This window comes from Motacilla alba, chromosome 7 (genome assembly GCF_015832195.1).
Source record: "Motacilla alba alba isolate MOTALB_02 chromosome 7, Motacilla_alba_V1.0_pri, whole genome shotgun sequence".
Taxonomy (NCBI): domain Eukaryota; kingdom Metazoa; phylum Chordata; class Aves; order Passeriformes; family Motacillidae; genus Motacilla; species Motacilla alba.
Window position 1 is genome coordinate 33,359,992 of NC_052022.1, and position 24,045 is coordinate 33,384,036.

Here is a 24,045-nt window from a genome sequence, read left to right on the forward strand (position 1 = left end):
CCAGCCAGCAAACCTGCCAGTGACTGATGGGTTTGTTGTGAAAACTGTCAAATAGTTGACACACAGCTCAGATTGCATACAGTGCTCAGTGCCAAAGTAAATCATATAGTCTATTACCCTTGGGGCCTGTAGAGGGTGAAATACAGAGCCTTGCTGGTTGGAGCACCTGTAGTAGCTCAACATATGGAGGTATATGTGTGGAGGAGGCTTCTAAATAAATGCCAAATGTCAGATTGGCTGAAGGGAATGTAAGGGAGAGGGGTAAGCATCTTATAACTTCAGCTGTGTTGCCATGGTGCCATGAGCCAACAAACTAGAGCAAACCCAGGAGTAATCTATAATTGAGAAGTATAGGAGAGGCAAAGTGGCATTGCTGTTTGCAGAGATTCAGGTGTATGATGCTGAACCTGATGCTACATTTGTTGTGCTCAGTCCTGCCCTCATTCTGAAGAGTACTTACAATTGACTTGCTGCTGGTTTTCAAAGGCTCCCTGTCCCTTGAAACACATTTGTTTCATTTAACAGCAAGTTGTTGACCCCTGCCAACAGCTGATCCCAATCAGGGGTTTTGGTGTACTGCACAGACAGGAGATACACGCTGCATCTGGTAACCATACTGCAAAAGCAAAGCAAATCTTGGTCTGGAACTTCTGGAACTGCTGGTTCTGTATTTCAGCTGCACTTTGGAAGCTGGATAGTCCTGAAAAGACATAACAGTAAAGCCTGGAGTCAGCGATGCCACCAAGCGCATGATTTAGTCTAAGTGCTTAAGTGCTCTAAGTGAGGATGGATAGCCCAAGTGCTTAAAGTTATACAGATGCTTAAATGCTTTGTAAACTTGGTGTTTAAGGGCTTTATCCCAAAGGATGCTGTAGAATCTTCCACTGAAGTGAGTGAGGATGAAGGAATCCTCGTGCAGTGCCAGCAGCTACAAGAATTGTGTGAAAGAAAGAAAGCATGTTATTGCTATTGTGTTTTTGCATGCTTTACCATGAAAAAAATAATCACCAAAATTACTTCTCGGTTTGGTTTTAGTTTTGGGGTTTTTTGGGGGGCTCAGGGAGTGCATGGCAGACTGGAGATGTACACTATGATAAGTATTTGGATAATTTAATTAGCATTAAAACTTATTTTAATTATAAAACCAGTATAGGTGGAAAACGGAGCAGAATTCCACAGCCAATCCATCCTTTTGAGGTCACGAACAGCCCTTTTAATTTACATAGGGTTTTACAAGAAGCGTTAAAATAGGAAGCAAGTATTTTCATTCAAAATCGTGTCTATGATCCATCCTTTACAACAATTTTCAAGCTGGTGTTAAACAAACCGGGGTACTTGCCTTTTAAATTACTTACAAATGTTAATGGAACTGTGCACTTTGTTTTACTTGTGTTTTAAACATGAGAGATACTTTACAACAAACAAAACATTCCTGGTATAAAATGTTGACTGCCCACCACATCTAGGGTTTTGCTCTCTAGCCCAAGTCATTTAAAATAATAAAATAATCTTCTGCTTTCATCAGAAGTTGCAGTATTTAAAGTAGTAGTCTCTGTCTAGAGAAATTGTGTATTTACACCATGTAAATGAGGAACTTTGTTGTTTTCCTCCCCATTTGATATTTAATGATGACTGAAACAGCAGACTCATTGGGACAGAGATCTTCCACTGTCTTTCAGTAATACTTGCATTTTCAGATATTTTTTTTGCCACACAAGTTGCTGCCCCATGAAAACAAGTGTGTATAGCTTCAGGCAAAGCAGCGTTTTTACCTCTCTACAAAAGAGTCCTGGAGTTGCTAGAAAATCTGTTTGTGATATGTTTTTACTGCTCATTTTCCACAAAAACATCACTGCTGTGTAACACCTGTGTATAAATATTCTTGCTGTGTGTTTGTACAAGGCAGACCCATTCTCAGCAGTTAGCTTAAACACTGTTGTGATCAAAATAAGCAGTAATGAGGTTTGTTTGAGGTTTTTTTAATAGGTGTAACCTTTCACAAAGCGGTGGTGGGGAGAAGCCTGGTCCTGGCAGGAATGGGAGAAGCTGTAATTGTACAGGGATTATAAAGAACATAAAATTCCAAGGTGCAATCACTTCTGCAGAACAACTGAGCACCAATAGGAGCTTGTTTGTGGTTGTATAGCTGGGTTTTTAGTACTGCTGCTGAGACATGTAGGCTGTGCCAAGCCTTGATGTATAGAAGGCAAATCAAGTCATTCCTCATTGAGCAAATCGTAACTCCACACTCCCTACAGGAATGTTTTTCACATTGGTGTGACTGGTTCAATGTGAGACATTTCAGGAGAGAAAAATTCTGTGAATGAACAAAATGTTTCAGCTTCATTGCAGTTTCTCTTTGATTTGGGGGGCAGGAGTAGCAAAACCCAAATAAATAAACGAGGAAAAGAGCTGAAAGTTTGTGGATGTTTTTATGCTTGCACTTTCTTTTCATGTTTTTCCCGTTCAGATACTGTGTATCCCTTGAACTCAAGTATTTACCTCTTTGTTTCTAAGGCTCAAAGTTATATGCAAGTGGAGGAAAAGGGCCCTGCATTTTCTTTCCCTCCTGCCCACCCCTCTGTACTCTGCTCAGTGATTTTCTGTGTTCCTACAGATAATAAACGTAATTGTTTTCCTTCTAACCTTACTGGAAAACAGCCCTCATTAAACTCCTTAGTGGGAAGAGGGTTGGCTAGGATGCCAGTGTGTTAAAGGGCTTCTCTGTCTGTCTGGGAGGTGCCTTATGTAAGGAGCTATCACACGGGGACAGACGGCGCCTTGGAACGTGACCCTCGCTGGGATCCCTCATGGAGATCGTGCAGCCACTCCGGTGGCCCTGGGAAAACAAAGTGCTGCTTCTTCCCCACCGTCCAAAGTGCATCTGTGCTCTCCCAGCTTGGAACTACGTGTTGGTGTGGCCTTTCTGCTGCCTGCTGGGGTGACATTGGCACAGAGCTGCCTCCAGCCCTTTTACTGCAGACAGGCAGTGCAAGGGAGACAGGACTTTATCTAATACCATCCCACTCCTTGAAGAAACGGCATATATAAAGTTTTTCTGATGTTCTCCTAGCTGCTTTTTCCTACCAAACAACCCTGCTAGTGCCTAGAAGATGTTCATGGGATTGCTTCTGAATTAAAACTTCGTGCAGTGGTGCACTTCTTGCAAAAGTACCATCCAGCAGACATGCACTGTGCTGCTCCTGGAAGCAGGATATTAGCTTGGAGGGAATGTAGCAGGACAAAATGATGGTGTATTAAATTGAAAATCACAGCAATGGAGGGGAGAGGCAGCTGTGTTGGGAGCTGTCAGAGTTGCAAATAAAATGATTTGGCTGGGTTAGGGAAGTTGGTTAGCCAGAAGTTAGAGCTTATTCCCCAGTCCCTTGGCTGTAGTTCAGAGGTGCAGTGCATAGAGTGGTGCTGCTGCTGCTGCTTAACTTTTGATTCGTTGTCCTTACTGATAGAAAGTTCCTCCAATACTATTTAGATTTTTAATGCTATAGTGACCTGTTTTTCATGTCCACCGCATGTGTTCTCTGTTGTGCATGGTAATCTTGTAAATATTTGAATATGGTACTTTAATCTCTGCTGTTATCTGAACTTGTGGTAATTTAGTCTTTCTGCATAGGTCTTGCTCTATTGAAGTAGAGCTATTTTCATTGCTGCAGCAAACTGGATAGCCAAAGGGAATGAACTCTAGATAATCCTCCCAGAGAAATGGTTCTTGGTCTGTGGTGGTCAGGGGAGGGCTGCCCTGGCTTTGACAGCTGTGCTGAGCAGAGCTGCAGCTGTGGGACACAGGTGAGGAGGGGATGCTGCTGAAGCACCAGTGAAATCAAGATGTGTCTAGTAATGGTCTGAAATCCCATCCTCAGCTGTGCTCGGTTCAGTGGTTCAGCAATTGATTGAAAATCTGAAGGGTTTTTCTGCCCTGTCAGCTTTATTCTTGGCCACATCAAGTACTCTGAGCAAGCTGCCTTGGAGAATTCAGCCTTTGGGTGCTTCTAATTCAGAAAACGGATTTTCTGGAATGTGAATAACATGTTTGTGTCCTTGTATTTCCCTGTGGTTCTGTCAAACTGAAGTTTTTAGTTTTTGGCTTAGAGAGGCAGCGAGAGGTGGAAGAGTTGAAAAAAAGGAAGAGCTGCATTCAGTTCAGGAAAAAATGTGGTCCTTTGCTCCATCCTGGAGTGCCCTGAGCAGTGATGATCCTGCTGCTTGTCCTGCAGCCTGACACAGGCTTTGGTGGGCATGGAAACGAATGAGCACTTGTTCACCATTGAGAGGCTTGTCTTTCTCTAAGAGGAGAATAGCCCTTCTGCGGTGTAGCAAACCAGCCTGGACTTGGGCATTAGGAGTTTTGCCCCAGGCTGCAATCCTTTTGATATTTATGGGGTTTTTTTTTATATCGACATGCCTCACTCTACTAGAGAGCTACAGGATAGCGATTTAACAGGAAGTAGGCTGTGTGACAATGTAGCACTACTCAAGCAAACAAGCTACTTTGCACTCCGTAGCAGTTTACTTTTTGTACGTGAATTTCACACAGAGTTCTCATGGTCTTACGCAGGGCTCTGGGGAGGCAGCAGAGGGAATCACAGGGCCACCTCGCTATGCTTCTTATGGTGGTGAGTTTTATGGGTTGAAGGCTGCTGGTGCATGTGTGTGTGGCTGTGGCCACGTCACTGTGAGCTTGTGGCAGTCTGGGCTTTGAGAGCAAACCTCAAAACCGTCTGTAAGTGAAAGGAAGTGTGTGTGTCCTGGGCGAGCAAGCTGTGGGGGCTGCTGCATGCTGGTGCAGCTGCACAGCCGTCACACCTGAGTGTAAGGGAAAAAGGCTGCTGCAACAAAGTGATTCACATTAATTTAGCAAGTGCTCCTGAGTAATTTGGTGGGCTGACACCAGATTGTGACAACACATGTTGAAGGGTTACTGGTATCATCAATCAGCTTGTGCTTGGCTCCTGCTCTGTTGTGGCTTCTCTTGCTCTAGTTCTCTTGAAGAACTGCATAGCTGTAGTAATTTGAAGTTTTATCTTTATCCTAACCACAGGAGATAAATGAGATGTGGTCAATATGACATGTCACATTCCCTTGGTCCCTTCACTGGCTTCTCGTTTGCTTTAATAATGGCTATAAATCTAACAGTTTCTGCTTCCACACACAGCATACACCTGTGTTTTCTGTCATCCACGGTTATAAGAAAACAGGTAGGTGAGGCCAAGATATAAAAGAGCAATTTATAAATGGCTGGTTAACAGATCTGTGTTTCTGTCATGAATTTATGGTGGTGTAAGAGTGAATGACAAATTTTGTTTGGTCCATAAAACATGAGAATAGAGCCAATTTGGACATGTAGCCTTGTAAAGCACATAATGCCACCTCTGAAAAAACACTGGTTTCTTAAACACATGTGCATAACGTGTGCTTCTGAAGCTGCTATTTGTACAGGGTGTTTAAGAAACTGTGTCAGGTATCTTCCTCAACAAGTTTAGTTTGTGTTCCTTACCCCTAAGTTATAGTGCTCTCATCTGCTAAAGTCTTAGTTAAGTAAGGGCAACTTTCAGTAAGGTTAGCTTTGCATTCAGAGTTATGGGTATGTTGATGCTCTTCTTGAAGAAGGAGGCTGTTTTTTTATTAATCCAGTGTGTTATGAAATACTCTTTTAGGCAGTGATGTAAACAGCCATTAGCTTTCAGTAGTAGTTAGAAAGAGAGGTAACACAAGTCTTTGCAAACTAGGGCAGGCACAGATGAGTGAGCTAAATTGAATGTTGGCTTATATGAAATGATGAGTGGAGAGTGCTGGTGTCCCATGCAGTCTGGGTCAAAGACACACCAGTACAAGCAGCTGTAGGGACTCTCCGTCATTTGAGATGACAGAAGTCCTGTGCTTTGAAGCCAAGGACTTGGAGTCCTGATTTTGCACCAGCATGAGAATGAAACATCCACGGTAATTTTATTTATCTGCCTGTGTGATGTTGATTCACAACGTTGGCATCAGGCTGTTGGAGTAAAAGTTGTTTGACTTTGGACACACTTTGTACTCCTGAGAGTACAGAGGTGCTGCTTCATGTGTGATTGTACAAATGGAACCCTGATGTGTCTGGGTGAAACATAAGTGTAGAGCTTATTTCTAACAGAAGTCAGGCTTCTGTAAAAAAAAAACAAAAACCAAACAAAAACTTACCCTGCAGAAATGAAAGAATCTGGTCCCGGGGTCCACCCATGAGAAGCATCCAACTGCTTTTCAGTAACATGATGGACATAGAGCATTTGGCATGACAGCCTGGTGTGAGGAGGCACTGCCTCAGGGAATGTGCTAAGTCTCTCAGCAATGGCGCAGGACTCTTCTGTGGCTGAAAACTCTGGAGAGAAGGAATAAAGCCAGTCAGAGTCACATGTCAGTGTTCTGAGGGTCCCTTCAGGTAAAGTTTATTTCGCTTTCTAGGAAGCTGCGGTATTTAATCTGACCTGAAGCAGCAAACAGATGGAGGGATGTATTCTGTCAGAGAAGAGAGCTGTATTTTTGGCTTTCACTTCAAGCAAGAGATTTGTAGGTGGCTTGCTTAGTGTTCTATGAATTTGATGCTCTCTATATTTCTAAACTGAGCCTATCTTTTGTAAGCAACATAATTTTACAACCTCCTTATGCTTAAACTACTTCTTTGCCCAGGAGTTATAAACAGGTTCCTTCCAAATTTGATTCCCTGTTAGACCATACGTTCTGCTGCTGCAGGGAGCAAGTCTTTCATGTCAGTCAGTCAACCCTTGGCTTGACTGGGAGTTACTTATATCCTCCAGTGGAACCATGTAGTTTACTTCACAGATGAGCCAGTGTATTCTGGTTTTGTGTTTACATATCTGGAAGGCAGGATTCTTTCAGGGTTCATTTCTTTATAAGGCTTTTAACTGAACAGAGGCTCTCTCCTGTTAAATTGAACTCAACTTTTACAAGTTCATATGTGTGCAAATTTCCCCTTCCCCCAAGACCATGGCCAGTTAAGAGGAGGAGAAAAGTGAACATTCTTGGGAATGTTTATTCTCCTTGTATAATAGCCTCTTATAAAATAGAAATAAAACTAAAATTGTTGCAATGCTGCTTACGTGAGTAACAGTCTAGGTTGGGGCTGAAAATAGTTGGTTCTCCCTTTTTTCAGGGTAAACTATTCAGCATTCCAAACTGACTTGTGCTGGGAGCAGACATCACCAGCAAGGTATTTCCTGTCTCCTTTTGCCAAATGCTAATAATAATAACAACAACAACAATAAAGATTTAAAAAAATATACTCAAATCAGAACTATGCCACACATGACTTCATTTGGCAGCACAGGGCTTGCTCTACATAACTTCTGGCTTTATTTTTTTTACTTATATGCCTGCCAGGAGCTTCTGAATTAATTTGCCCTCTTCCCACTCCCTGTCTTTCCCCCTGCTGAAGGGAAGGCATAGTGGATCAGACTCTGAGCCAGAGGAACATATGGGATGGGGGAGCTCCACCTGACCAGTTCAAGGGCTCTGCTGTCATGTGAGGGCAGTGCCTTGGTCACTGAAGCTGAGCTGTCTCTCCCCCTGAGCTTCATCTCAGGCATGCTGCCTCTCCCCAGCACTACTTCTCGAAGGTTTAATTTCTTACTGCCTTTTCTGGTGGTTGTGTCTCAACTTGGGCTTCCTTCCCAGTTGAGTTTGGCCACACTGACCATAAGAAACAGGTGCCCACTTCTTCTTCCCGAGCTCCTTTGAAGAAAGAAGAGTAGAAACCTGTTTTTTTTTTTTGTGGAGCACAGGGTGTCTATTCCTTTACATGGGTGCCTAATCCATGACAGATTCTAGTCGTGCTCTGAAATGTTTCAGATCCCTTGATCTGTGGTTAAATCAGGAGAAAGGAAATAAAATCTCTGGTACTGAGTGATGAAGAGAAAAGGGGGTTTGCCTGTAAAGAGTAAAAACCTGATACACAAGAAAGCACAGCCTTGCCAACAAATTTCACTGTCACTGGGAAAACCATGAGAACATTTCTGAAGTTTCAGTCCTGCAGAGAGTAGCCAGGAAGAAATGAGTGGGAATTTCTTTTTCATTGAGGGCAAAAGAAGTATGTGAAAGTATTTTATGTGTGAGACTCTGAACTGCCTCTGCGTGTGAAATGGTGGTACCCTGAAGAGGCTGGCTTAGATTTGTGGCACGTTAAAATGAAGTAACAGTTTCATGGTAGTTGATAGTAGTTTATGACACATCAGTTCCAGTTTCTGCTTTGTTAAACATTTTTAAAGCTGCTTCAGTGCACCCAGCTTCCCTTCCTTAACTACTGGGAACTCTGTGAATCCCTGGCTTGTTTGTCTCCAGCTACAGCTGGAAATGCTGGATAGGTCCCAGCATCCCATTTTGCCTAGGCAGCACCTGTGTTTTCTGAAGTAAAATCTAATATACAAATATGAATGTAATTTCTGGAATCAGAAGCTGTGCATCCACTGATCCTCTGTGTATGTGTGAATTGTTGGGTTTTTTTTTTCCTTGTTAAATTCGTTCTAGAAGAAAAAGTTTCCAGTGGAGCCCAGTTCTGATGTGCCTGCACAGGTTAAAAGGAAAGAAGTAGCTACTGTCCAAAATCACTTTCTTTTGGCATGTGTTGCCTCTAGTCCTTTGTGATCTCACCTGAAGGTTTTTATCTGATATTGGTTTTGGATTGAGTCTGCATTGTTGATGGTGCATTTGGCTGTAAAGATGAGGTTTGATTGATTTTCAAGGGTAGGAGAAAATGGTGTTCTTGATAACCATTGCAATTTCAGGTAAAGTATGCTGACACTGATGTGTGAGCAGCTCAGAGCAATAATAACTGGCTGACCTGACCTACCTTGGCTTTAAAATGTCTAATAAAACTTACTGTGGCCTTGTAAAGAGATTTTTCATTTTTGTGTCTGTATGCTAATGGATCTCTAATGTACATCTCCCTAGCTTTGCATCAGGATTAATAATCAACATCCATACAAATCAGGTTGCTCCAATTATTTCTCCTGTTAAGACTTGGACCTTATTTTTTTGGCTTCTTAGGGTGGAGGGGCTTTCAAGAGTGGGCTAAAAAGCCGTATACCTTCCCAGTTTGTACCAGAGGATGATAAAAACCCATGTAGACCCTTTTCTGTGCATTTCCAGGGGCAGCACATGATTTGTGTGTCTGCATGACATTTTATGAAAGCTCAGGGCAACAGCCCTACATGATTGATTACTAAATACCTTGGTAGCTTTGACAGGGAAAACTGGGCATCTCATGGCTACTTCAGAAGGGCAGCAGCAGGCTGGAAAAACTGCAGAGTGCTAACTCTCCCCTGACCTGCTGTTCCTGCAAAGTTTCCACCAAAGAACTCTCAAGGAAACTGAGTTTTATTTCAGAAAACCAAGGAAAAATATGGAAGAGTTTGGAGGTGTCAGTGCTGGAAGTGGGGCTTGCCAGAAGTAGTAACAGACCAAACTTGTAAGGAAAACAATGCTGCACAACGGACTGCCAATATCCCCCCATAATCTGTATCAAAAATAGATTTTGCAGGCTCCAATTTTAGCATGATCCATTCAGTAATTCATCTGGCATTCCCATATGTTAGGGTGAGAGGAAGGTGGAAATAGTGGGAGTCAGGGAAAAAGACACTGAGTGATCCTTATGCCATTTCAGTTCAGTTAATTGCATGTGTTTAAAATGTTGTAACGTGAGCAGATGGGGTGTTTCACAGTTATGTGCTCTGTGTCTGGATATATATATACACACACACACACACATATACATGAAGTTCTCTAGCACTTGATTCCTGCGCTGAGGCTTTACCAACAACAATGGGTGAGAGGATGGCATCAGTGGTGGGATGGGATGAGTGATCTAATATTGGTATCCCCAAAGCCACGTGACATGTGCACATGTTCAGTGAGCAGTCCCAGAGCTTGTGGCTTGCATTTGGTGACAGCCTCAAAGGTTGTCTTGTGTTTTCTTGTTTGAAGCCACACGGCTCTGAAATCAATAAACAATTTTTTTTTTCAGGAATCTGGGCTTCAAATGTGCCTAGTACTTTAATATCAGGGTAGTTTCAGTCTGGGAATAAGTTCTGGAAGAAGGAGTGTTGTCCCTGGAAGCTGTGTATCCTGCAGAGGTGCAGGAATGTGGGGTCCTTCCTCTTGCTAAGATTGCTGGAGCAGCCCGAGGGCTGCATGCCAGTCAGCTTGGGCAGCTCTCTGGTTTCATCTGGGATAGTGGGTGTTCTTCTGCCCTTGCTGAAATCCCTCTTCAGTCCTGACTCTGCAGCCTCCTTGCTCCCTTCTGCTGGCAGCATCAGTGCTGAGCCTGGGATGGGTCACCAAGTCACCTGGCTGCTTTCCTCAGCTCTTTTCTGGTCTCATTCCCTCACTTCTGTCCCTTTTGCCTGCCCTGCAGCCTGGCCCCTTCCACACAGATGCTTTTGGGGAAGGGGTAGCCTCCTCTCCCCACAGAGCCTGCCTTTCCTGTGCTCCTCAGCAGGAAGGTGGCAAACAGGCTCTGTTCCTCCTTGCTGCTACAGCCCTCGAAGGATGGAGTAAAGCAGATGGCAGCAGCATGAATGAACAGCCAGCAACTGAGGGAGCCTGTTTGTCAGCTTGGGCTTCGCTCTGCCTGGGTTTCCCATGTTTGCCAAAGCTGGGCTTTTCAGTTGGAGCCTCTGCTCCTGCTGGGATCTCGTTGGGAAGATGAGATACCCCTCCCCTCTCTCCCCAAACTCTGGTCGCTAAGATCAGCCTTGGCTCAGATCAGCTCTTCCCTGAGAGCAGCCAGGCTTGCAGCAGGACCTGTGCCTATGGCTGGGCTTCACTTCCTGTAATGTAATTTCTCTGAATCTTCAGGTAAGACACATCTTCTATTTAAAATCCACCTTTCTTTTCTATTTTTCTTAACAGATTATTTGGGGTAGTCTTTCACTTTTAAAAGCTTGAAGACACCTGGCTGAACCCAGGGGTTTTGCTTTCTTTCACTTAAGCGAGACTGGTAGAGGTATTCTTGGTTGATTTCATCATGAGCTGTAGGTGATTTGGACCCAGATGCTCTTTGCTTGTTGGGGATTTTTGTGTATATTAGTTCTAGGACCAGTCCATACAACACTTGCTCTCAGTTTTCAAGCTGCATCCTCTTTGCATTCTTTCCTGCTTCCCCTCCACATGGACTGGGAGGTGTGAGGAAGGATCTTGTGGCAGCCAAACCACTGTGCTGTTCTCAGAGATTCCTGTGTGATGCAATACCAGCTGAAAGTGCCTCAGCAGGTGCCCACTGAGATATCACCTGCAGCTGGCAGGTGTTGTCCATCTGTATCTACGCATGTGGCAGTTAAGTTGGTACAGGTGAATGCAGGACCTCAAACTCTGGGTTTGATCTGGAGCTGAGGTCTCAAGCTGCTGCTGTGTAGACAAAATGGAAACAATACAGTAACCTTCTGCCCTGCTGTTGGGTAAGAGAGGCCAAATGTGTAGTGAAGCTGGGTTGAAGAAATACTTCCTCACCCAGTTTCTGGAAGTCAGGGCAGAAAAGCAGGAGCTGGGCTGAGCTGTTGCCTCTGGTTCCAGGGAGCTACTTGGTGCCTTACAGCCCCTTTCCTCCTCCCACCCATTATTTTGTCTCATGCATTAATTTCTTAGCAGGTGCCCTCACACTGGGAGAGCTTTCAGTACTGAAGAGTCTTTGTGGGCTTCAGAAGGAAAATAAGAATAATTGACTGGGCAGTATAGGCAAGGATCAGCTGTCACTACCCTTGGTATACCCAGGGGAAATAAGGGGATTCAGTCCAGTGCCATTCAAGAATAAAAGATTAGTTCAGGATGAGAGAATCTTTTGGTCTTTTAAAGGGGCAAAACCTTGAGCCACAGAAATTAAATAGCAACGTGTAGAGTGGTAGTTGAATAAAAATAAAATGAAAGCACAAAAGAAAAAGCCTTAAGCTCTTTAGTTTATCTTACTCTCTAAGTTCTCTATCAGATGGCAAGCTTCTGGATATTAGGGGCATGCAGTCAGGAGATGTTTTATCTTCAGCTGATACCTGCCTTTGCACTCTGCCTTCCATTCATCTGCTGATCACATGTTGCAAGGTAGAAAGCATTTTCTGGTCACAGTAGCTTGTTTTTCAAGCTACTGAAGTGTAAAATCATTTCTACCGAGGCATTACAAAATAAAATAGTTTCCAGTTATTTCTGTCTTGGCTGCATGTTGGAGTCAATCTGAACCAATGTGTGTGTTTATATTTATTAATAAAATATAGCTTTATATAGCGAATGGTCCCACACTTAGTTTCTCCCTTGTTCAAGGGAATGAAAAGAGACAAGGAGAAAGGCTTTAAGGTAAGAGATGGATGAAAGCCAAAGTCAGAGAATTTTATAGATTTCAGCAAACAGGTTGAAGAACAAGGGAAAACAAATGGAAAAAAAAATGAAGTGTTAGCAATGTGAGTGTGTATTACACATTTATTTAATTTTAAATTTACTTACATTTGCTTCTATATTTATAGCACAGAAACATTTCAGAATTATTCTAAATCTCTGAGGAGAAGGCAATGTTTTCTCGCCTGAAAGCATCAGGTGTGACCCCTAGGAAGGGCCTCTAGATTTTCTTCTGCCGCTGTTCCCCAATCTTACATGCACAGATCTCTGCTCGGATCTCTTTTTCTGTGGGGTTCTGCCTCACCGCCTGGCTGAGTGGCTGTTACAGCTCCTGCCATCCTGCTAATGGCAGTGGGGGTATTCAGGGGATGGCAGGAGCAAAGCCAGCAGACCAGAAAATACCATCTTTGTGTGGAGCCGGGAAGAAGTCCCAGCAACGTGTGAAGGGTTGCAGGAGGATGCCCTCCTGCTCATGGCTTCTGTTCAGGTGGAGCTGCAGACAGGTTGAGCCATGCTCTGTTGCATTTTCTGTCACACCTTCTTGCTAGTTGCTCCTCATTGAGTTAGCTGTGGTGCGTGATGATGTTACAGCGTAAATCTGAAAAGTCCTTGATGGTTTGCATTGTCACAAGCCCCACACTGGGTCTTGGGAAGGTTTGCAAGGATAGCTTTAGGGCATCAGCAGTTAATTTGGAGTTGGTTACTCTGATAATGTGAGCTTTTGGTTCACACCAGGGTCCTAGTACTTTCTGGAAATGGTGTGGCATTGTGCATTGGATTTATGGGGTTTTTGGTTGCTTGGTTTTGTTGCTTTTTTTTTCTTTTTGTTTCTTTGTTTTTGACTTTTTCTCCTCTTGAGAAATTTATCTAGTCTGATGTCTTTCTGTTTTTGGAATTGTAGCTTTTTATTCTTTATGAGGAAAACAATCAATTTCAGTCTTACTCAGTTCCATTAACATCTTTCCCCTCGAATATGGCAGCAAGCCAGTGAAATTAATGTACTGTTTGTTTGTCTCTTAGTGCAGTTCATTTGCTCAAAAACTGTCTGATGCAGAACTCTAGGCCTTGAGCTAGAGGCTGACATGAGTGTGCCTGTCTCCACTGCTGATGGGCCTTTAAAAGTGGAAATTCCTGTGTACAAGATTCAGCTCCCAAGGAGGGATACCCCCCGTGTTTTGCTACTGATGTTGGTCCTGTCTTGGTCTGCAGGGCCAATTTCCAAAAGCAGTGAAAGCTCAAGCTCCCATCAACTATGTGCAGGGAATCATCAGTTAAGAAAGGCACAGAAAACTGGCTGCTTGTTGATATTCATCCTTAAATGATTTATGAGGCTAAAAAGAGTAAACAAGTGACACTTTATATTTTGTTACAGCAGTCTCTTATCCTTGTTTAGTATTATTAGTGGAGAGCTTGTGTCCAGAAGGGTGTTTGGTGACACCATCAGCTGAATAAGGTCTTTCAGATGTGTCTGTCTGCATTAGTAATGAGAATGCTTGCTCTTGTCTTACAAAGGAACCATTTCTTTAAAATATAACCTCCTCCTTCCCGGTCCCTCCGCAAATGATTCCGTCATCAGAATTCTCATTACAGCCGCCTTTCATCCCTTTAACGTTGGATGAAAATCTCTTTGTCTTCAAGTTCCTTCAATTATTAATGATTCAGTTGTATTCTTTTTGCCAATTGGTGCAGAGAGAACCTTGGAGCAAATGTGTATTAGTTATTCCATTTATTCTCTCCTCTTCATTCCTTCTGTGGTCTTTCTTAATAGTGCTCTTCTGCTGGTTCCTCACTCACAGGTCATGCATCATTGCATGGGTTTCTTTGCTCAGATATAGGAGCCATTGTGCCCCAAAGACTAACTTTATTTTTGAAACCTTCTAAAAAGAGGCAGGGAGCCTTCTTGCAAATGCTGGGAGCATCTTTATTTTTCAGTCTTTGTGGTGGTGTTAATAAGTGGTCAGACACCTTTATCTGAAGCAGTTGCACCCTATGGACCAGGTGGAAGTCTGGGGCATGGCAGGTCACAGACCCAGTAAAATTGTTGGTCCAGATCCTAAAGTACAATCTGAGTGGCATTGTGGAAAAGCAGGGGCCAGCCTTGGTGCTTTCTCCACCTCACTGAGATCTTGCAGCAGCAATGAGGGAAGGAGTAGATGGGGTTCAAGAGCTACAGGCCTTGTCCTCTGAGAGGCTGAGCTGATGTGGTGGCAGCCCTATAGGAGCTCCCCTTGGCATTCCTTTTCTGGCCCCAGTGTCCCTGAAGCTGTAGGCCCTTAATGGCAGATTAGGGCTGAGATTCCCAGCACTCCAGCTAGGAATTAGAAAGGTGTGCAGTGCTTTACTCTGCTTCAGCAGTTCTCATTAGGCTTGGGAAGGATGGAGAGAAGGCAATGTAGATTAGTCCTGTGGCCAGCTGGGTTTTGCTGAGCTGTACCAGTTGCCCAGTTAGAGAAACCAGATGCCTTCAGGACAACAGGATCCTTATTCTCTTCAAGGAGGATGCCAGCCTGTCTAGGCACTGCTCTTGGTGCTCTTTGTATAAGAATAAATAGTTTACCCTTCCTCAGTTGCAGGGGTTCTAATGACCACACACACAGATTTGCTTTTGATTAGCCCAGTGAATTACTCTTTTATTCCCCCTTCCTTGATCCCCCTCAATCATCCCCCCACTGATTTAGAATGCAATTGTTTTCTTCCTTTATCTTCAAAAATTATATTATCTGAAATATTTTTGTTACTGCTTGGGTTTTCTGTACTTTGGAGAAACCTATCTGACATGTGCTTTACAGGGAAAGATTAGAAGAATGTTTTCCCAAACTCTCCCTTTTGCTTATCTGGACTCTCCCCAGTTTGCCAGTAGCTATCTTACTGTGCAAACCCCACATTTTGGCATTTCTCCAGCTGAGACACCACCACCAAAGAACATGGAATAATTATCCCAGTGTTTTAGGGATAGCATCCCCATTAGGATAAACAAAACTGTGGTTTGTCTTTTTTTTTGCCTACAGTAAGCCTTTTCCTGTCAAACTAGTGCTGAGCTACTTACTCCTGATTTGTCTAGTTCTGTGTTCGAGGCCTTGTCTCTCAAAACGCTGTTCAGTCCTTTTTTTCTTGATTTCCTGCTTTTAGAACTGGGAGCTGCTGTGAACCAGTGATCTTGGTTTTGGAAGATGCTTTCCTGTGACAAACTCATCCTAACTTGGGGTAAAACCCAAATTTTATAAAAGCAAACTCAGGACTGGTGAGATTGGTTTGTTGGCATTTGTTATTGACAAACTGATATTGCCAGAAGTATTTTTTTAAGTTGTGCTCTTGCCCTGTAAGTATCCAGGTACTTGTAAACTGCTTGGTTTATTTTTTTCTAAAATCTTGCAAAGATGGCATTTAACTGATTGGTTTGTAGTTTTCCACAGCTTCAAGAGACCTTTCAAGAGAGAGTGTGGGGTTTGGGAAGATGTTTGTGAAGATAAAGCAGACTCTTGTCTGGTTTGTTCTGAAGTCTGAAATACTCTTCCTGGGTCAAGGAGGATCCACTCAACTTTCTAAGCTGCATCTGCCTTGTTCTGAGTGTTTATTAAGTCGCTCTTTCCTATTCTGACCTGAAGTTCTGCTTCTTTTTAAAACAATCATATGCAGTAACTGCACTGTTGCTCTTGTGAAAATTGAGCAATGTTGAGTATGTTGAGGTGTAGCCTTCTGTGCATCATCTTTGTTCTGCCTCTCTGCTGAGACATGGCTTGTCCAGCCTGCATTTCAGATCATACAGATTCTTCTTTTGTTGCCTTTTATGTTCCTGGCTAATCAAAATTCAGTTTATTCCTTAACTTTCCTGAGTATATTCCCATAGTTTTGCTTTCCCTTGTTTATGGGATTTGTCTCTGTTTTCTGCATGATTTTTATTTCAGTATTCAGGCTCTTAAAAAGCTTAGCATATTCTTCCTATGTTCTTGTAGAGTTTGTTAAAGCTGCTAAATACTCTTAGTTCTGCCTTTCCTTTCTAGTTATGTGTATCTCTAGAGCCTTGCACAGAGCATAAACCCTTATCTTTTGAGCTGTCTGCCAAACTGAATGGAAGTCTTCCAAAGAAACTCAGGTAGGATGGTAGAGAGCCAAGACTGGCAACTCCTCTCTCTCTCCATCCTCCCCTCTGCCTTTCCCCCTTGCAAATCCAGACCATATTCTCCTTGGTGCCCTAGAATTGCTGTGGGATCACTTCTCTGCTAAGCAGCCCATCCTTTGAAACCAGTGTCAATCAGTGTCTGGATGGCTTATGGTAGCAAGAAGTCCTGTGTCAGTCATTGAAACAGCAGGAGAAGTTTCCTGACTTCCTGGCCACACTGCCATTTGGGCCTGTCATCTAAAATCCCATGGATCAAAGTACCACTTCATCTGTAAGAAGGTTGCCTCCCTTGAAGTATATGAGATAAGTTCTAAGGTCCTTCCTTTATCCAAAAATCCCTTTTGTCTAATGACTTTCATGTTTTCTACCCTGTTCTGATAAACTGGATTTGACTATCATCATGTTACACTTCCCAAAAGTCTCCCTGGTGATGGTGATTGGATGTGGCACCCTTCACTTTGTACCCTGAGCTCATGGACAGTGTGAGTGCTGTGAAATAGCTACTGTCTCTCAGGGATCTACCTGGTCCAGACGAGAAAATTAATTTACATGTGGAAACAGCTTTAAAATATTTGTGGACAGTGCTGTGAGACCACGGTGAATGAAGGCTGTGTTTAAGTTGCCTAATCTAAGTCTCCAGTCATTAAACCCATTTTGATGTGGTAAGTGCTGTGGGGTCAGTGGAGCAGTGGCTGGCTTGAATGTGTATAAGCAAAGAGGGAATTGGAATCATTGTGTTAACCACAGGAAATCTGCTTTTATGATGATGAAAACAAGAATCAATCATAAGTAGCTAATGAATTAGCCTGCGGTATCTGCTGTGTTCATTTCACAGTAGATGTGATAGTCAGAATCCATTAAGAAACCCTTGCAAGGGGGTCCTCTGCAAAGGCACTATTTGCAAGGTGCAGTGCACGCTGCCAGCCCTCCTTACCTCTCTCTGAAACAGAGTGTGCAGTATCTACAAGACTGTGCATAAATACAATTTCTGATCCAGGTTGGAAGGGCTTCTGGTGGTTTTAGCAGGGCTTTGGAGGTTGGGTGGCTGCTGCCCGTGGTTGGTTTTACTGGAAATCTGCAGGCTGTGCAGGGCAGGCATTGGGCAGGCTCAGCCCGGCTGCCCATGTCAGGAAGGGATAAGCTGTTACATCATTCTGGCAGTGCCATGTCTGAGCCCATGTGGGTCAGGCTGGCGGCCAGCAGTGTGCTCATAAGGCTGCTTTTGTTGCCTGTCCTCTGAGGTGAGCAGAGAGCTGCTTCCCCTCGGCACGGCTCAGCTGCCGGGAGCTCTTCCATGGGTTTCTGCCTGACTGCCTTCCTTACATAAAGTGTTGTTAAGTGAGAAGCTGTTGAAACCAATTGTGCTACATGTTACTACATGTTTCTGCAATTTCCATTGCCTGTCTGGTTGGTTTTGCTGTCGAGGAACAGCAGTTAGCCGAGCTAACCAAATTAAAAAAATATTTCTTGAAGGGAAGTATGGACATAAGAGAAAATAATCATCTGGCAGCTTTTAGGAAGGCTGTACTTAGCTGCTAGAGAACATGGTTCTGAGAAAAGATTGATCTTTAAGTTGATCTAAATCAAGATTGAGTTGATCAATCTAAAGATTGATCTTTAAGCAAATACCTTTTCTCTGGAAGGGGTAACAGATACCAACCTGTTTCAGGCAAGCCTCTATTTTCAGTAGTGCATTGACTATATACGACTGTCCTATTGACTGAAAAAAACGTTTTCCTAAATATAAATGGTATTTTAATTGAAATACTATCCAAAACCTGTGATTAAACAGCTAAATCTGTGTATTTTGCATTGCAGTTGCTGCTTTATATGTCTTCAAGACCATGCCAGCTTTGTTTATATTTTACTTGCATGTTTTGCTAAATCTGCTTCAACAAATGATTCATTAGTTTAGAATATTTTATTTATAAATTCAGTATAGAATAATAGCTAAGGCTTCCATTAAACGTTATGACGTGACATTTAATTTAAAAGCATTAGGTTACCTGATTAAGTGAAGTGCAAACTGATACATTAATAAATTCTATTACAGTAGCTGTGATATTTTACAGTAAGCAAGTTTTTGCCTTGACTCATCACCCCACTGGTAGGCCAGGAGAGAGAAAAGGTGAGAACAAGTGGTACAGATTCTATCTGCAGTGTTTTCTTAGTCATGAACCATGTGATAGGATGGAGAAACAGTTGGTGTTTCTCTTAGATGCACAGCTTGTCACGTGGACACCCATCAGGACAAGGGCTGTGTGTTCACGGGTGTGATCTTTGAGCCTCCCACTAATGCAGTGCTGCCTGCACAGCCCTGTCTCACAGCCTTCAGAGCCACTCCTGCATGTGTGCGGTGCAGTCATCTGCTTTTGTGGGAAGTCACTCTCAGGTGGCATTGCTTTCTGCAGGAACAGTGACATCAAATCAAATTGCTTCTGATATTGGGGGAAACACAGACAATCGGCTGAAAATTTGGGTGGCCTTCCAGGAGCAGTGCAGTCACAAGGCACTTTTGGGCTGTACCACTTGGGACACATCAGATGTCTTCACAATGTTTCAGTGGTTCTCTGAGCTGGAGGTTTGCGTCTGCCCTGTCAAAATCTGGGGTGTGATTGCTCACTCACCTCTTTGCTTTTCCTTTGTGGATGGATTTTGAAGTTGGGGTGTTTGTTTTTACCCAGCTGTCAGTGACAGTAACACCCCAGAAACAGCAGGCTGAACAAGCAGTGAGATGAAGCTATTCCCCATCCTAGGCAGTACCCAGGACAGAGGGAATGGTTTATTTTGGGGTGACTATACAAAAACTCGTGTTGCAGCTGTTACTATTATCTCTGCCACATATACATACAAGATTTAGGGCCTAACAGACACATACAAGGAATTTTGCTTTCTTATTCTTTTGTTCTGACTGGTCTCTAAGCTAGAAATGAAGGGTTTCCTCAGAAAGCCAAAGAATTTGGGGCCTTCAAAGTGTTAAGTGCACTATTGGTTGTTCTGAAAAGCAGACCTGGGAGTATTTGCATATCCTACATCTTCCAGCTTGATTTTCGTGACACGCTGGCACAGAGAGAAATAGAAAATCCTTTTCTAGATATTCCACATATCAATTATTTAGTTGAGGAGAGTCAGCTAGGATTCACAAAAGAGAGATCATGCCTGAAAGTATCTGTCTGACACATTTAAAACAAATAAGCTGAAGTAGGAGAGAGAGAGAGGCCATAATATGCCTGGGATTTGAAGACTCATTTATAGAATCATGCTGCACAGAGCCCCATGTTTTATCAGCTGGTGTGTCAGTGGATGCAAGTGAGCTGGTCACAATAGGGGATGGTTTTGGCTGAATGCTGGGAAAGGGCAATGCCACCAGTACAGGCCTGTTTTATTGGTAGCCTGGGAGGAAGGAAAGATGAGTCCTGTAAAGTGAATGCTGGGAAAGGGCAATGCCACCAGTACAGGCCTGTTTTATGGTAGCCTGGGAGGAAGGAAAGATGAGTCCTGTAAAGATGTTGGCATCTGCTGTGGATACAAAGCTGGTGGCACCACTGGTGTAAAGGAAATAGTGTGATTGAAGGGCCCTGGGCCGGCTGCATGAGGTGGGCACATCAGCTCCTGCATGCTTGTACTTTGAGGAGAAGACTAAAAACAAAACCAGGGTCCTCCTGCATCCTGAAACTTTCTAACCTGCCTTGAAATCCTTGTTACCTGCAGAGGCTGCTAACTCAGCCTGTGGTTTTTCATTGCTGCTCCACATCATCCCCTGTTTTGTCACTAACCGCAGAGAGGAAGACAGTGACTCCAACCTTACAGCCTTCCTCACCACATGGCCCTGGTGAAAGAGCCAGTGTGCTAAACTGCATCTGCTTTTCTTGAATTAATTAATGCTCTTCTATTTTTTTTCCACTGCCTTGAGATGGGGAAAAAATAAACCCAAGTTTTTCCCTCAAATGGATGGTAAAATAGATAGTCTGATGTTTATTACTACTGCAGAAGATCAGACAATATTTATAGAGTCTGGTGAAGCATTTGTCTCCTCTCAAGCTCTCCAGAAGGCAGTCATCCCTGTTTCAAGTGCTAAGACAATAGTGAATAAAAAGAAAATTCCCTGTTCCAGGGCTATTTTTACCAGAGTGGTGCAGTTCCTGTTCAGTAGACCTATGCCTCTTAATCTACATCAGTGATGATATTGGAAGCTATTTTAGGCATTGCATAAAATGTTCATCCAGTCTTTGCTAAAAAAGAAGCAACCAACCCACAAGTCCTTTGTTAAACACTGGTTGCAAGGCTCCAGCAGTGATTTGGGTAGAAAGATCTTAGGCTGAGGTTGTGGAAGCATCTTGCTTTGTTTGGGAGCAGAGGTTGTGTGTGACCTTGGGAAAGCCCAAACTGATGATTGTTCTTTCCTCCCCCCGCCTCCTCATTATCCTGAAAATGAGAACACTACCTTTATCTATTTAGGGTTTTGGCTCTTCTAATTCCTAATGGCAGCTGTCCTCTGTTTTGCCCAGCATTTTGCACAGAAGGACCCAGTTTGCAGCTGGGCAGTAATGAAATTGAGTTCATTACCTTGTGTGAATGTGATAATGAAACGAAACGCACCTGAACCAGCAAAATCTTTTAGAGTTTAGGTCAGGCCTCAATCACAGTGGTGAGATTTACTGAGATGGTAAATGTCTTTACTCCTCTTTGAGAAGTACAATGCTGAAAATGTCATTTAATAATTTCCAGGATTTTGACTTGTCAACTTCCTTACATTTGTATTTTCACTGGTTTGGGATGCAGTGATTTTATGTGATGAGTTTCTTACTTCTGTGAGTAAGCCAGCTAAGCATGAGGTTAAATCTCAGACAGGGCTGAGTGTTCTCTGTGTTCTAGCATCTATCTGGGTTAGGCTCTTCATCCCTGTCTCCTCCTATGCCTTTTGTCTTGTTAGAAGTATTTTTACAGGTATAAAAACATGTATCTCAGGGCAGCCAGAACAAACTTGATTATTAAGATGGTTTTTATTTGCAGTGTCTTAAGATGAAACTATTTGCCATGGGCTGTTTCAGCAGCCACTGTGTCTCTGGAAACGCTGGCATGGGCAGCCTGAAGGTGATTTGGGTAGGTGGTTGAAGATCCATCCCTAGGCTCCAGGGTCTAGGACTCACGCTGGCAATGTGTATCCATCCCTTGTGAGCCACAGGAGTTCTGTTAGGAGCTTCTGAGAGAAATTACAGGACAGTTTTCAGGCCTTCTTATTCTTCCACCATCCCAGCTCCATGATGTTTTTGCTTCCCGAGCTCCTGGTTGCTTTGGACAGTGAAGGGGAGCTGGAGAAGTGAGGGGGAGATTGTAGCAAGGCTGTGAAGAAGCACCAAGTGGTAAATGGTGGAGCTGAGGAAGACGAGGCAGGATTAGAGTTTCCTTGGTTTCTGCAGAGGATGATCTTTGCAGTGCCAGCAGCAAGCACCCCTTCCCATGAGTCACAGGAAGCTTTTTCACAGGAAAGGTCTAAGAATTGCGTTAGTGCCACTCCAGCTTGTTTTCTGCTGCTCCTTCCAAAATGCCTTTTTGCCACCGTGTAGTACTTGCTCTACTGTCATGCTTGTCCCATGCAGCCTGCCTTCCTCCATTTCCTCATCCTCCTCACTGCTGTGGTGGTTGAGAGAGTGGGGGAAAACTGTCAGCTCAGGAAAGATGCTTATAAGTTACTAAGATCTGTTTATAGCAGTGAGGGTGGAATTTCTGCTTGATGCAACGGTTGATGGATGTGTGAAGTCATCCTGTGGTTGCGGGGGAAGGCAGAAGGGAATTGATTCCCTTTGTAGCCCACTGCCCCCAGAATTTTGGGAGACAACCCCTGGAAATCAATGGGGAATTTGTTACTCCTTCCTGTAAGCCCCTTGGTGCACTCAAGGGTAAATGGGGTTTGTTGGCCCTCTCCCAAATTTTGTGGTGGGGAGATGTTTCATTTTCCTGTTGACAGCCTTCCCTGTCAAGTGCTGTGCTGTCACAGGGACTGAGAAACACCAGGTTACTGCCGGGGAGTGAACCTAGTTGACTTGTGTGTCCTGAGTGCAGGGAAATTTAATCTTGTCTTCAGTCCTTAAGAGTGTGCTGGGCTCATTGGTTACTCCTGACTGACTGCTCCTTCGCCGTGTATGCTGTTTTATTACAAACTAAAAATGCTTGAAAACAAACCAGTTCATCTTTTAATTTTTATCATATTCTTTAAAAAAATTCAATTATGTTTCACTACCCTTTCTTGACTACCCCACCCAGCTCCTCGCAGAACACAGGGTGATTTCCAAGTTCACAGGTTCCTTTTCCTACTGAGGTTAATATTGTCCTAAAGAAAGCCTCGGAGTAAGGAGATGAGATCAAAGCAGACACAGCAACTGAATAGTGGCAGTAAAACTGAAGTCCTCACTTCACAAAGAACTTGTTTCTGAGCTGAACTGTGCAGTGAGCCCTCTTATACTCTTGTATTAGTCCTGAAGGGTCCTTGCTTGCCCCTGCAGTACTTCTGCATTTTCCCTGGTTTTATTTCCCCTCGGTGTGAATAAGCAAATACAAGGCTGAAATAGCAGCATAGTCAAACTGGTTCCAACACATGAATAGCACTAGATAAAAAAATAAAAGGGGGAAAGCCAATTGCCTTCTTGATCTGTAAAGCAGAAAATACAAAATCCTTCCAGACCTCCTTTTTGCCATGTACCATCCATAAACCCTGTTTGGGGTTTGGATCGGCATCACGGCAGAACCCGGCTGCGCTGCCGCCTGTGTGCAGTGCAGCCGTGTGTGTGTCTGGCAGCAGCACAAAAGGAACCAGCTGATGATATTCACAGCAATAAAGGCCCGATTCCTGGGGACACACTTGGTTGGATGCAATTAAAATGCCTGTCAGGCATTTGATACCAGCAGCCCCTTGACAAACAGCTTCAGCAGCCGCGAGGTGCAGCATCCTATTGTAAGTGGATGATGGCGGAGCTGGCTGCCTTGGCGTCGTTCTCGAAATTTCTGTGGCCAGTGAACTCCCTCTTCCTCTCCCACTCACCCTCTTTTCCTTTTCACCACTGCGGGGACTTCTGCTAATTTGCAGTTTTCCTTTCCCTGTCGTGCACATGGTAGAGACGAGCTGGTGGCTTGCAGACTGCGTCTGGCTGGAGACAGGCAGCGAGCCGATGGATAACAACACTCCGGGAGAATGATTATGCAGCAGTTATTTAAGGATAGGCTTTTGGGGTATGGCAGCATATGAGCTGGTAATGATTTTATTTCAAAAATGTCAGCTTTGTTTGCTTGTTGAGAATTTGAGAGAGTTGTACCTTTATGCTGAAGCTTTTTGGATTTTGTCTGCTGTAGATTAAAATCTGTAGCAGTGCACGCTGGATGAATTCAAATGAATAGGTAATAAACTTCTGTGGATTTGTTTGTACATTGATGCATGCATAGTATGTGTTATATGCAGACACACCTTCATATACTGTATGGATATGTTTATGCTTTTTTTTTGTCTTTCTATGATAGAAGAAAAACTTTTATCATAGCTAAAAACTGTT

General features: G+C 43.5%; 1 protein-coding gene across 50 annotated transcripts in view; it reads left to right on the top strand.

Annotated features, from left to right (window-relative positions):
* Positions 1-24,045, top strand: part of MAP2 (microtubule associated protein 2) — a 225,994-nt gene that overhangs the window by 69,343 nt on the left and 132,606 nt on the right. For 3 of the 50 annotated variants that reach the window (XM_038143110.1, XM_038143106.1, XM_038143135.1), the window contains exon 1: positions 23,756-23,893. The exons of 40 other annotated variants lie outside the window; for them this stretch is intronic. The gene's annotated coding sequence lies outside the window, so the exon portion shown is untranslated. 7 more of the 50 variants (XM_038143105.1, XM_038143102.1, XM_038143104.1 and 4 more) reach the window with 5 other exon arrangements.